At 40.8% G+C, this 12,400-nt stretch overlaps 1 long non-coding RNA gene across 2 annotated transcripts; it reads left to right on the top strand.

Moving 5' to 3' along the window:
• The first annotated feature begins 4,647 nt into the window (after positions 1-4,647).
• Positions 4,648-11,892, top strand: LOC135449844 (uncharacterized). 2 transcript variants are annotated; one of them, XR_010440859.1, is made up of 3 exons: positions 4,648-4,723; positions 5,206-5,330; positions 10,198-11,892. It is a non-coding gene; the product is annotated as an uncharacterized LOC135449844 (long non-coding RNA). The 2 variants fall into 2 exon arrangements; XR_010440858.1 differs by having other exon boundaries at positions 10,817-11,882.
• Positions 11,893-12,400: the final 508 nt, after the last annotated feature.

Genomic DNA, 12,400 nt, shown 5'->3' with positions numbered 1-12,400 from the left:
AGTTCCCTGTTTCCCCCAACAGCAGCAGGATCCATGGCCAGACACAAGGGTTGGACTTTTCCATCTTCTCCTTGCCTTCATCAGTGCTGACAGGCACGTGCCTATTGAAAAAAGGCACCTTGTGTTTCTTAAGCTGTGCCAAATCCTGAGGCAGTTCTCAGTGACTTTCTCAGGGCACAGAAAAGCTAAGGGAAAAGCTGAACTCAGTGAAGTGACCACTCCTGCTTCTGACTCTCACAGTGAGTGTTGGTGTTCCACAATAGTAGGCAGAGGGTTGGATTTATTTAATATTTTTCCCTGCCACATAATGAAAGCCTTAAATTGATAAAAAGGAGAAATCAGTAGAAATTGAACTGAAAGAAAGAGATAGATATGTAAGGCTAAAATATATTCTTAATTTTATGTCTGCTTTGGAGTTTGGTCAGACTTTGGCCAGAGCAGAAATGCCCAGGGAGTCTGGGCATGGAAAGACACCTGGGACAGGCACCATGCAGTGTCCTGGCCATCTCTTCAGGGATGTGTCCCCCTGTGCAGACTAAGATCCATGTAATTGTATTAAATAAATATCATTTATTCTTTCTAAAACACGGAAGACAATGAGTCCTGCCAGGGATCTGTAGCCCATGATCAAAAAGAAATTTCTTTATTATTATTAGTTAAGCATTACTTCAATGCCAGCTGAATGTGCACAGCTTATTTAAAAAAATTATTTTCTAAAAGTAAATTAATTTTAAAGGGTTATCCCTTCAAAATCCCTCTGCTACCCTTTGGAGCTTGGTTATTCTTCCAAGGATAAAATGATAGCAACGACTCATGCCTGTCAAACATCCAAAAGAGAAATTAGTGCATATGGATTTATTGACTTCATTTCACTGATAAAACCTGCTTTTGTGAGAAGCCCCTTGCTAGTCATTGTTGTCTCAGCCCCTTGCTAGTGATTGGTTTGTCACATCCTGCTGACAATTCCAGTGCTGTCCCCGGGGCCAGTGTGCAGCTGTGCAGCCCTGGGACTCCTGAAAATCTATCCAGATCTCTGGTTTTGGCACAAAAAATTAATCTATTATTTCTATACCACTTCCAGGGAAATGATGATAATTCAAATTCTCTTTGGTCCCTATGTGTAGACCTTAATTTATCATTTTAACAGAGGTCAATTTGGAAGTTGCTGGGATCTTCAGATATAACATTTTTCGTTTCTGGTTCTTAGAGGTTCACAGCAGTAAGCTTTATTATTTAGTCTTGGAAGATTGCATTGGCAAAAATAGAGGGTGAGCTGAGATTTGAAGGAAAATCCAGAGGATGAGAGCAATCTTGAGAGACAAAGCATAGAAGAGCCCATGAGTGTTTTTTGTGTCTCTTCACACATCTTACAGGAGTTAATAGAAAGGTACTGCCATTGTCACCCATTTAGCACAAGTGTTTTCCAAAGATAAGGGAAGACTCTGGTAGTCTCAGAAAGTGTTTTTCAAACTAATGCCAACTTCTTCCAAGTGTGTATTGGTGCATGAGCCTGGCTATGGAGTAGGGACAGTCACCTAGAAATGTCAGGTTTCTGTAAACAAGAAGTTAAAGTTTATTTTCAATGTGTATTTATGCCACACTTCTTTAAAAAAATAAACTTTATATTTTAATAATAGGCTTTTCATTCTCAATAATTCAAGCATTTAATGTCCTGTCAAATTTTAGTTCCCTTTTTAATAGCATAAACTACATAACATGCATAGTATAAGGGAAAATATTTTTTACTCTCATATATTCCAAGACACACTTTAAAATGTTTTCAAGTACACTTTTCAGGGAAATATGAATTGCACAGAATATAAATTTCCCTGATTACAACTCAGAACTCATTTAAACCCTTAAAGGGAGGGGAAGGTACATAGAGAAAATGTTGGACTCTGTACTGAACCTTAAATCAGACTAAGTGTTTGCAAGTGTTTGTGTTCCTATTGGCTTTCATGAGTTTGAGCCCACATTTTGCATTCCAGCTATTTTTTTAGGATGGTCCTAATGCTAGATTGCACCATACTTAAAAGAAGGAAATAAATTTCTAATATCTAGCCTGTGAATAAGGGCTGAGAGCAAAGAGTTGCCTGCCCAGTTCAGTGAGGGCTGGGAGGAAGGTGTGGTGTTTTCTGGGGGTGGGAATGGTTTCAGCAGAGAGACTTTCCTCATCACTCCTGCATGAACTTCACGCTTTGAGGGGTTGGCAGTGGTTTTCACAAGCTCTCTGAACCTGTGACATGTGCTGTGTTCACCATCAGGAAACAGCCAGCAGTCACACAAGTGGTTTGTTTCTGTTGTTGTTTTGGAGTTTTTTATAGGATTTGTTGTTTGCAGTACAAACAAGCTGTATTGTTTGAGCTACCAGGGGAGGAAATGCTGACAGCTCAAAGGTGCACACTTAGTCCCAAATGCTTTTTGCTACAGAGTTACCTTAAAAAATTGCACATGCCCTTCTTCAGTGTTGGCAACATACAACTGAAGGAGTTGTATATGGAAACCTAACTGAAGATCTTTTCCTTCTGTCTGTTCAGGATTTCCACTTGTGCCAAGTAAAATTGTATCTATCCCATATCTAAAACAAAGCAGACTGCTCAGGCTAACAAATAATTATACTTTCTGAAAATTTCAGAAAAATCTGGCTGTTGTGCCCCATTATTTCCTTCTATATCTTTTGGCAAGGTTCACTTGATTCTTCATGAACCAACTTTTCCTTTCTCCATTAGTGCTCCTGCCTGACAAGAAACGCCATCCCTGGCAGGAGTGTGAGCCTGGGTTGTGTGATGAGTAGCAGGTGGGCAATGGATCAGCCTGGGCTTTGCATCTCTGGGATAAATCAGTGCTCCAGCTGCATGTAAAGAGTGTGTTGTTCTGGTTTATAGCATTCTACCAAAACCCTGTGCTTAAGAAAGAGAGAGATTTTTGTAATCTCCAGAAAGTATGGATAGGAAAACTTAATGTTGTTTTGCTTTCAGCAAAGTCTGAAAACTATTTTCACCAGGTAAGTTTTGCAAAGCCCTTTCTTGGTTCATGATCTTTTACACTTCTAAATATAAATGCTATGTAAAGCTTTTTTAATATGGTGAGAAAGCATGTATTTTTTTCTCCTAGACTTCATAAGGGAATAGTAAAAAAACAAACTCAAATCAAACCTTTATATTTTCATAAAAGCTAGATTAAATTAAAGCTTCGAAAGTTTCTAGTTCTTCTCAGAAATCCTGATTTTTATTTACATTGCCTTTTTGTCACCTTGGAAACACAGTTCTGTGCATCATAGCTCAGTGGAAATGTGGGTCCCAATTGCAATTCTTAAATTTCTCCTTTGCAAAACATCTCCCAGAACTTGCTGGTGTAGAGGGAAACTTTACCTGTGAGTATTTCAGTCTTTTTCTTTAAGTTTTGTTAACAAATGTAAACACCAAGGGGAAAAAATGACCTTGAAATATACATGTACATCTTGTTCCACAGACACCTTCCTGTAATATAACAAAAACCTTTCCCCATAAGGCAACAAGCAGCACTACATGAGCAATACAGGCTCTCGTTGCTGACGCTGAAGTATTAAGTCTTTCCTGAGACACTGATGCAAGAGAATAGAGAGAGAGACACATATTTCTACAAAGCAATAATTCAGCCCAGAATTTTAATATAAAGAACACCAAGGCAGTATCCTGTTATCTGAATTTTAATGACTGTATCTTTTTTATCCTGTCAGTTGTAGCAAGGATGTGAGAGGTTTCATGAAACATTAATGGCTGTAACTGCAGTCCTCTCTGTTTCCTTTTTTCTCTCTTTTTTTGTTCTCCTGATGTGATGTAAAATATAAATTTGTGAGTGGAACTGCTGTCTGCACAGGGCTCTATTTCTTGCTTGATCTTGCAGCAGTGGCTGTGGTTCCTGTTTGGGCTGGGAGCTTCCACACTGGCTGCCTAAGGAGAGGGAAAGGGCTGGAGGTGCAGGGGGAGAAAAATCTTGCTGATGGCAGATCATAAACAATTTGAAATGCAGTCTGTATTTTAGGGACTTTCAAATGAAGGGCCAGCTGGATGTTCTGTAGCAGCCTCAGTCTCATCTGTAGCTGTTCCAAAGGCAAAAACCCACAGGGAATGTCAGATCCTCTCCCCTCCTCAGCCCCCAGGAAACAAGGATGAGAATGGGGTGGAAGGGGACTAAACCCAAACAGTTTTCAGGGCTCATGGGTGCAAGGGCACACCAGAGGATGTGGAGATGGCTGTACATGCCAGGCACTGCTGGGCAAAGTCCTGAAGGATAATGAATTCCCCCAAACCTAAAACCTGTGCAAGGTGTTGCTGTCATTTGACTGAGTGTTCTCACATTATAACTTCCAGGGGGTGTTGTAGGAAAATACAGAGTTCCTAGGCTTAGAGAAGAACCCTAGAGGCAAACAAGCATAGCTGATACAGCCACAGAGGCCAGCTGTGTTTGGAATTGTTGTAGGCACACAGCTGGTGGTGATTGGGGTGGGGCTGGGCAAAGCCTCATTCCAAATGTGAGGAGCAGGTGAATCATATTGGAGACAATGAACCATGGAGTGCCCAGGGGCACTGACCAATCACCAAAGGGAACAGAGGGCACACAGGTGCAGTGCATTAACAATCAAGGGTATAAAAGCTTGGGCTGAAGGACAATAAAGTGCTGTAGATGCTTGAAGCCTTCTTTGGTGTTGGTTGTGCTCCACCATCGTCCCCACAGGAATCAGGTATGTGAGGTGCTGCAAAAGGGGATTCCACACTCTGATTCACAAGGTACATAGGAGGAAATATTCCTAATTATTGAGAGGAAGCCTGTTATAAACATAAATATGCATTATGTGATGCCATAATGCAGTGGCTATAACATGGCAGCAGCAGATGTAAGGCCTGCTGAGTTTATTTTCATTCTAAGGCAGCATGACACCAGTGTGTTCAGTGAGAGGGTGTCACCACACCACTGTGACGTGTGTGTGTCCTGCTGTCTGCCATTCCCTGGGACTGGGATATTTGCTAGAAAATGTTTTGCCCTCCATGAACATCATCCTGAGAAATAAACCCACGAGACTTTGGGGAGCAGAGACACCAACTCATCCTCTCCTTACCTCCCCATTCCTTAGGCACCTGCAAGAGTTGGGAATAACCTGACCTCCAACAGTTTCCCTCTTGTCTCTGAAAAAATGTCTGTTTTTTTTTTTTTTTTTTTTTTCAGATGGCAAAAATATGGCATACTTTTCAAAGCTGGAGAGCAGTTTTCTTCACTCTGTTGGAGTTTCTGTCCCTCTGGAGGCCCTGGATGAGTTGGGGATACCCTGAGTGAGGCTGAAATCTTCTACTGTAAGTACATTTCAATTGAAGCAGAGGTTTATGTGGAAAGGTGCACAGACATCAGCTGCTTTGTTTTTCAATAAGCATTCTTGCAGTTTTCTGTGATTTTTTTTTTCCTGCTCTGGGAGCTGTGAGGAAGGTTGGAGAGGTGCAGTGGGTGTTTCATGGCCTGTGCGCATCAGGTGTATGAGGCCGGTGAGAAGAAGCTTGGGGTTTTGTACACTAAATAAAGTAATATTTAGTAACAGCAGTGGTCTTTTAGCACTGAGTTTGGTTAGCATGGCCACACTGAACAGCTGCAGAAGCAAATGGTGTGGCAATGTAGTGTGCTGCTCAGCCATGGACCAGTGGAGTCTGCTGCTGTCCACAGAGCCAAACCCATAAATGCAGGTGTTAACAGGTCTGATGCATGTTTAGATTTCATCCATTAGAATGATCTATTTTGAAATAAGCTTGCAAATGAGTAATCAAGAACATTCTCTGTGGAACAGACTTGCCTGCTAGTATACTGCAGAAAGAACTGATAGAAAGAACTGCAAATAGAGTAAGGCTTAAAGAAAGTTGATGTGAAACAAAATTCTGTTCCCTTTGGTTATGCTAATTAAGGGAGTTTACACATTTCACCACGATTAACTGAGATGCTGTGGTAGAGCTCAATATATGTGGGAGTTCATTTACTTGTCTGTAGTTCTACTTTTTTATTTAACAAATGCTTCTTGATTTAAATGAAAATCTCTAATTGCGAAATGATTCCTGATGCAGCATGTCACAACAAATACATACATTCCATTACAAAAAGAAAACTTTGTTTATATTATTATCACTGTTGTCCCAGGCTTTCTTAATTCTTCCACTTTCCTTCATTTAGCTTAAAGTTCACAGTATGTCTGTCTGAAACAATAACAGCAACAAAATGGGATGTCTATTATCAATGAATCAGTGGCATTTACACAAATCTGCTGTACTAATGGTGGATGTTTTGTTTGAAATCTGAGTTTTCTTCCTGATAGAACCAGGAAAGGTTTTGATGGAAAACAAAAAAGGTGACATTTTGTGCTGGCTCACATCAATGAGCCTCCCTGGACTCTAGAGGGATTCTCCTTATTGCAGACTCAGGGCCAACATTAGGAGATTAAGGGTTTATATGACAGGCAGTTAATAGAAAGGTGTTTCTGGGATAAATTTCTGGTTTTTCTAGAGTAAAAAATAGAGGGACAATGTGAAGTGAAGGAAAGAAAGGGTAAAACAGAAAAAGCCAGATAAAGGAAGGGGGAAATCCTCAGAAATGGGGATGATCTGAGGACTCCCATGCACTGCTGCTTTGAGGAGACTGGATTTGCATGCAGGATAATGAGCAGCAGAGGCATCCTGTGCCTGGCTTGGTCTGTGCCCTCAGTGCAGCAGCAGAAAAATCCCTGCCTTCACTGGAATTTCACACACAGGGGAAATGCTTCTGTTGCTGTGATATTCTTTGGGAAAACAGGAAGCACTTGTAATGGAAAATGTGCAATATGAGTGATAAAGAGGGTCGCTGAGGTTCTGTCCTGCAGAAAAATGACCTTCATTTGTTTTCTAAGTATAAAGCAGGAGGCAGATAATATTTCCCCTGTGTCAGAGCTGATTGTTCTAGAACTAATGTGAAAACCCCAAAGTTGGGGAAGCACATTAAAAGGAAGGACATGACAACCAAAGAATAGAACACAGACTAAGACAATGCTTCCTGTCCCATTTATTAAATGCTATTTATAATTCCAGCTAAGAATATAAATGATCATATATAGAAAATCATAGCACACTAAAAAAAAAAGTTTTCTGATTCTATTTGGGGCTTTATTAATAACTGGCAGCTTTATCACAATATACATTAATTACATGTGGAGCTACATTTGCATAACACCACAGCTGCCATTTAAAGCAAAAACTCACTCAGATGTTTGGTAGATCTAAGCATTTTATTCAGATTTCAGAAAATGTGCCTGTTAGAAGATTTAAGTAGACCATGAAATAGGCCAATTTCCCTGCTGTTTTTGCCTATGTAATTCATTCAGCACAGATGATGAGGAGATACCAAGTACCAAAGGAGTTATATCCTTTTTGCCCTGTGGTCTCTGGGCAGTCTGTTTTCTCCACTTGGCATTAAATTCACTCCAAAAGTACTAATCAATGTGGTGTGTTCAGAATGTTCAACTGATGTAGGGAATTTTGGAGGTTTCTATTTCCTTGTAGTTTTTGTAGGGTTTTTTTTTTTTATTCTGCCAAATATCAAGTCCTCAAACAGGAAAATAATGACATATATATGTATATATAATTCATCTTTCATAGTGGTGAAAATTTTTGTCTTTACTGCATAAATCTGTGAATGAATGTCCTGCAAGATGTGTAATATTTTAAATAATATCTGGCTGTGGAGGCAGGAGGTGCCATTTGCCTCAGGACAGACAGACAGAACAGAGCTCCAGGTGTGCCCACTGTGAGCCATTCCCCAGTTCATTTTGGGTGCTGTGGGGTGGGTGCCACATCCAGCATCTGTCACACTGCTTTGCAGCACTGCCAGTGAATCCTGCACATGACACAGGGCTTTGCTTCCAGGATCCCTGCCATCACTTTGTCTGTGTGGTGGAGCTCCTGCTTCCTCCTGAGTTAGTGTGCTGGAATGTTGGCTTTTCAGAAATTCCTGGCATGTGAATAAGTGCAATTGTACAAGAAGAGCAGCAAGTGGTGAATACATTGGTTGTTTCCAACTCAGCTGCTGAGTGTGCAGTGCTGCTGTTCTGACATGCTGCTGTCTTGCATTGTGCTTTTGTATTTTACTTTTCCTTGCCCTGAGAACAAGTGGTTCTGCTTTTGGGCCTGTGTGTAACTGGAGCCTCGTTCACCATTGCTCAGAGCAGTGTCCCCAGAGACTCTGAGCTGAGCCTTAGCTTTCAGACAGGTTTGGAGTGTGTTTGGGGATCTGTCATCTTCACTCAGCTACTGTTCTCTGTAACAAATTCCTGGTAAGGGCTTGCCCTTAAGTGTTTTCATTGCTGGAGATCCAATTTCCAGAAAGTCAGCTGTCCATTAAATAGTAGTTGCACCGTTTTTTTGGTCTCAGATCCTTTGTTGAATTTCCATTGAGGAAACTGACTTCAGCTGAGTTGCTCCAGGTATAAATCAGTGTGATAGAAGGTAGAATTTGTCCCTTTCTTTTTCAGCCAAATTGTGTGCTTCCAGTGTCTGGAAAACTATGATATTTCCTCCTTCTGACTTGTTTGATGCTTCTCAGAATCCCCTGAAATCGACAACAGGGATGAAATAATCCACTTTTCTGCTTAAGTGATGTGGCACCACATATTTCAATACTTGCACTGCTGTCCAGCTTATTTCAACAATTTGCTGTTTAAATACCCCTCCTTCAGGTAAAATACCTGTAAAAAAGCACATGTAGGAATTGGTGCTTTCCTCAAAGATTGAACACCTTTGCTATTGTTTGTCTCTTGCCTTTTGTTTTTTGCTTTCTAAAGCACAACTTTTCCAACTTGCCTATCTCATTTTAACCTGAAAATCTGACTATCAAATGTCAGCTGATAGGAACTGATCCAATAGGCTGGAACTGGGAAAGGATGGTGCCTGGTGGTGTGGGCATGTGCATTGTTTTCTTTTGCACTAATCCAAATGGATGGGATGAATTTCAGAGCTCCTGAAGGTGAGATATGGTTTGGATCCCAAGTAAAACGTGCTCCTGGTGTGTCCCACATCAGAATGTGGAGTAGTCCGTGCTCCACTCCCTGGGGCTGTGTGGCATTGCTAATAGGCAGCAGTTGTATGTCTGAATTTATGCCAAGAGTAGGTAAACTGCAAGGGGAGACCAGATCAGCCCCAGCTAATCCCTGGTTCTGGAGCAGCAGCTCCTACTGTCTTAAAGCAAAAATTGGCTGTGCCTAAGGCATAACCTCTGTGTGAAGGATGGTATTTATGTTGAATATAAGTGATGATAAGGGTGCCAAGGTGACACCAGCCTGTTCTTGCTCTAGGAATCAGGGGGGTTGGCAGAACACAAGGCAGACATTGTTGTGTGCACCCAATATTGTTCCATGTATTCTCATTTACTAATGCCTATCCTACAGTGAATGGAAATGACTCTGCTTTTCTCACCAAGAAACCAGGTATGCAAACATAATCCCTGACAAACCGAGGAAACAAAAATTAAAATCTATGTAATGATGCAATGTGGTCAATTAATGAAACCACATGGATTCCTGGTTTCGCCTGATGCTCACCCAACTTTCACAGATGTTTACAGCAGGAAAAATTCCTTGATCTGGATTCAGATTAGGGTTTATGTTCCCCCACCCTATGATTTTTCTCATCTCAGAGAAAGTTATTAGAGAAGATCAGATATATTTAAATTCCTGTTTTACTAAAGGTTTTGGGGTGCAGAAAAATAACCTGTAACCACTTCTGTTTCTTCATTATTCAAACAGCTATTCTTAGGTTCAAGCAAATGAAGCTTTCCTGTTTTCCATAGTTGCATAATTAATCTGTAAGAACTTTGACATTTCAAAGAATGTGCTGTTCCTAGCCTTTGTTGGTATCTGCATATTTCTCTAGATTTCTGGCCTGATATTTACACTTAATGAATGAACATGAACTCAGACTCTCGAGGTCTGATCAGATTTTTTTGTGATTGACTAAGCCACAGAGGGTAAACTTCTAGGTATTGTTTCCTTTATTAATATCTAGTCTGCTCCAAGCTGCAGTAGTGAAGAATTTGCTGGATCCCTTAGAAGTTATGAACAGTTCAGGATTTGGGCCTCTTGGCTGAAATAGTGAGCAGGAAAATTTTCCATTCTGATATTGTCTGCCATGCTTCAAACTGGTGTCAATTTTGTTACAGCACAAAACTTTGTGGCCTTGTGAGTGAAAGAAGAATGAGACAAGCTGGGCATTTCTAGGCCCCTACAATGAATGAAATCACAGCTAGGCTATTGGTTGTACATCTCATAATGTGTGGTTTTATTGGCAGATGACTGAGAAATGGAGAAATTTACTTTTGGTGACTTTTCATGGTAGCATGAATACCAGTATTGCTACCCCAAGGCATGTGGTACGAAAATAATCACATTCTTCCACTCTAAAAGGTGCAAAGAAAAAATGAGTGTAGTAGATTCTTTTTTTATCTTGGTATGCCAAAGGGAATTGTGTGCAGATCTCTCTGAATAGCAGTTGTTCAAGAACACTCTTTGCTACCAGAAGTCCACTGAAAAATTGCAAAGAGTTGCCCTTTGCACCATGAAATCCCCAGGCACCCACTGGGAAAGAAGATGCTGTATAAGTCAGGGCAAGGATCCAAGGAGAGATCACCCAGACTGCAAAACACTGGGTAGTGATTATATAAAATCCTGGGAATTAATTGTATAATATAAGATGTTCCACTTTCTGGTGAAACTTGGCTTCTGCAAGTGTAGCGGAAGAAGGTGTAAATTACCCCAGCATTTATTGATCTACTTGTTTAGGCAGCACTGCTTCTCTCATGGATCACCTCCTGGATCTCTGATATGGCTGGGTTCCACTCAGAATGAAAACAGCTCTAACTCCTCTAACTGTGGCTCTGAGAGGAGCAGAAGTGAATGACATTAACTTCAGTGATATCTGGACCTGGCACAGGAAGAGCTGCAGGAAATCCCTGCAATGCCAGGCTTTAAGATGCTGGGTAGCACTGGCTGCTGATCAGCTCATGATGAGGCGCAGACTGTACTTGTTAGAGGGAATATTTGCTCTTGGCAGAGAGATTCCCTTGGGAGGCCTTAGTGAATCATCCCCTGGGAGACTTCACTGCAGCTACAGGTACAGCTACAGCCCACTGCTCCCATCTGGGCAGCTGTGTGCCCTGCCCTGCTGCAGGCCAGACAGGGTTCTGTGGCACACACCAGCCCAGCTGCTGGCACAAACAGAAGGAGCAGCTCAGCAGCAGCTGGCAAGGGCATCCCAGCAGCCCAGACCCAGCCTGCTCCCAGACACTGAGCCCACTGACCCAGAAGGTGTTGTCATTTCAAGGTTAAGTGCACAATCTGGAGATGTTGTGTGGCAGAGCCATTCCTGTGCTCACAAGGTGTGTGCTTAACACATATTTAGCTTTACTAAATACATACAACTTTTCTTCAGTAAACAATGCTGCATGGATGCAGTGCTGAAAATATTATTTGTGATTAAGGAACAATGGATAAGTATTTAACAATAAACCTCTATGTGTGTGTGTAGATGCTGGTGTTGAATTATCAGTGAAAACAGTCCTTTAATAGATATTAAGGTATTTAATTGACATCTCATGTGATTTCATACCCTGGTAGCTCCACAAAAGGCAATGGAGTGGTCTGTGCTACTAGAATAAAACCAAAACATTAAACTTAATTTACTCATAAAATCAGGGAAAAACTAACTAGTTCTCTTTGCTCTCTGTATGTGAAAGCCTTCTGTCTGTCCGGTAAAAACCTACATAGATTCTTCCAGGGCAGAAAAACTGGAATTAAAATTGGGAAGAAACTATTGTTGAACAGAAAACTGCCCATGTTGCATTTCTGAATAGATTTTAATCTTTGACTATGGGGGCACCTCTCAAGAGTGGTTCAGTTTTGGGTTTGTCACTCTTCTGGGGAGAAATTGTCACCATCTGCAAAGGCAGCAAAAATTCTTACAGAATATTTATAAGTATATGTTTTGATTTTACTGTATAACTCTGGCAAAATCATGTTCTTAAGAGCACACAGCAGTTTTTGTAGGTAGGAGGTGACATCGTAAAACCTTTTTATGAGAATTAGGCGGAAGTATTTGGTAGAATCAGTAATTTATTCTTAAATAGGATGGAGAATAATGCACTTTTGATCATTCAACCAACAATCTGGTTTTTAGGGTTTATTTTTGAGTAAAATAGATGAAATCTTACATCTGGATGTTTTCAAAACACCATTAGAGCTGCTTTTATTTTCCTTGTATCATCTTAGGACATGCTCTAGGACTAACAACACAGGCTAATCATGGACAAGATGCATACACAGAGATAAATTCAGTCAAAAAGGGTTATCAGCTGGTCACTGCTAAAT

This window comes from Zonotrichia leucophrys, chromosome 6 (genome assembly GCF_028769735.1).
Source record: "Zonotrichia leucophrys gambelii isolate GWCS_2022_RI chromosome 6, RI_Zleu_2.0, whole genome shotgun sequence".
In the NCBI taxonomy this organism is placed as follows: domain Eukaryota; kingdom Metazoa; phylum Chordata; class Aves; order Passeriformes; family Passerellidae; genus Zonotrichia; species Zonotrichia leucophrys.
This window is presented reverse-complemented; position numbering and strand designations above follow the sequence as displayed.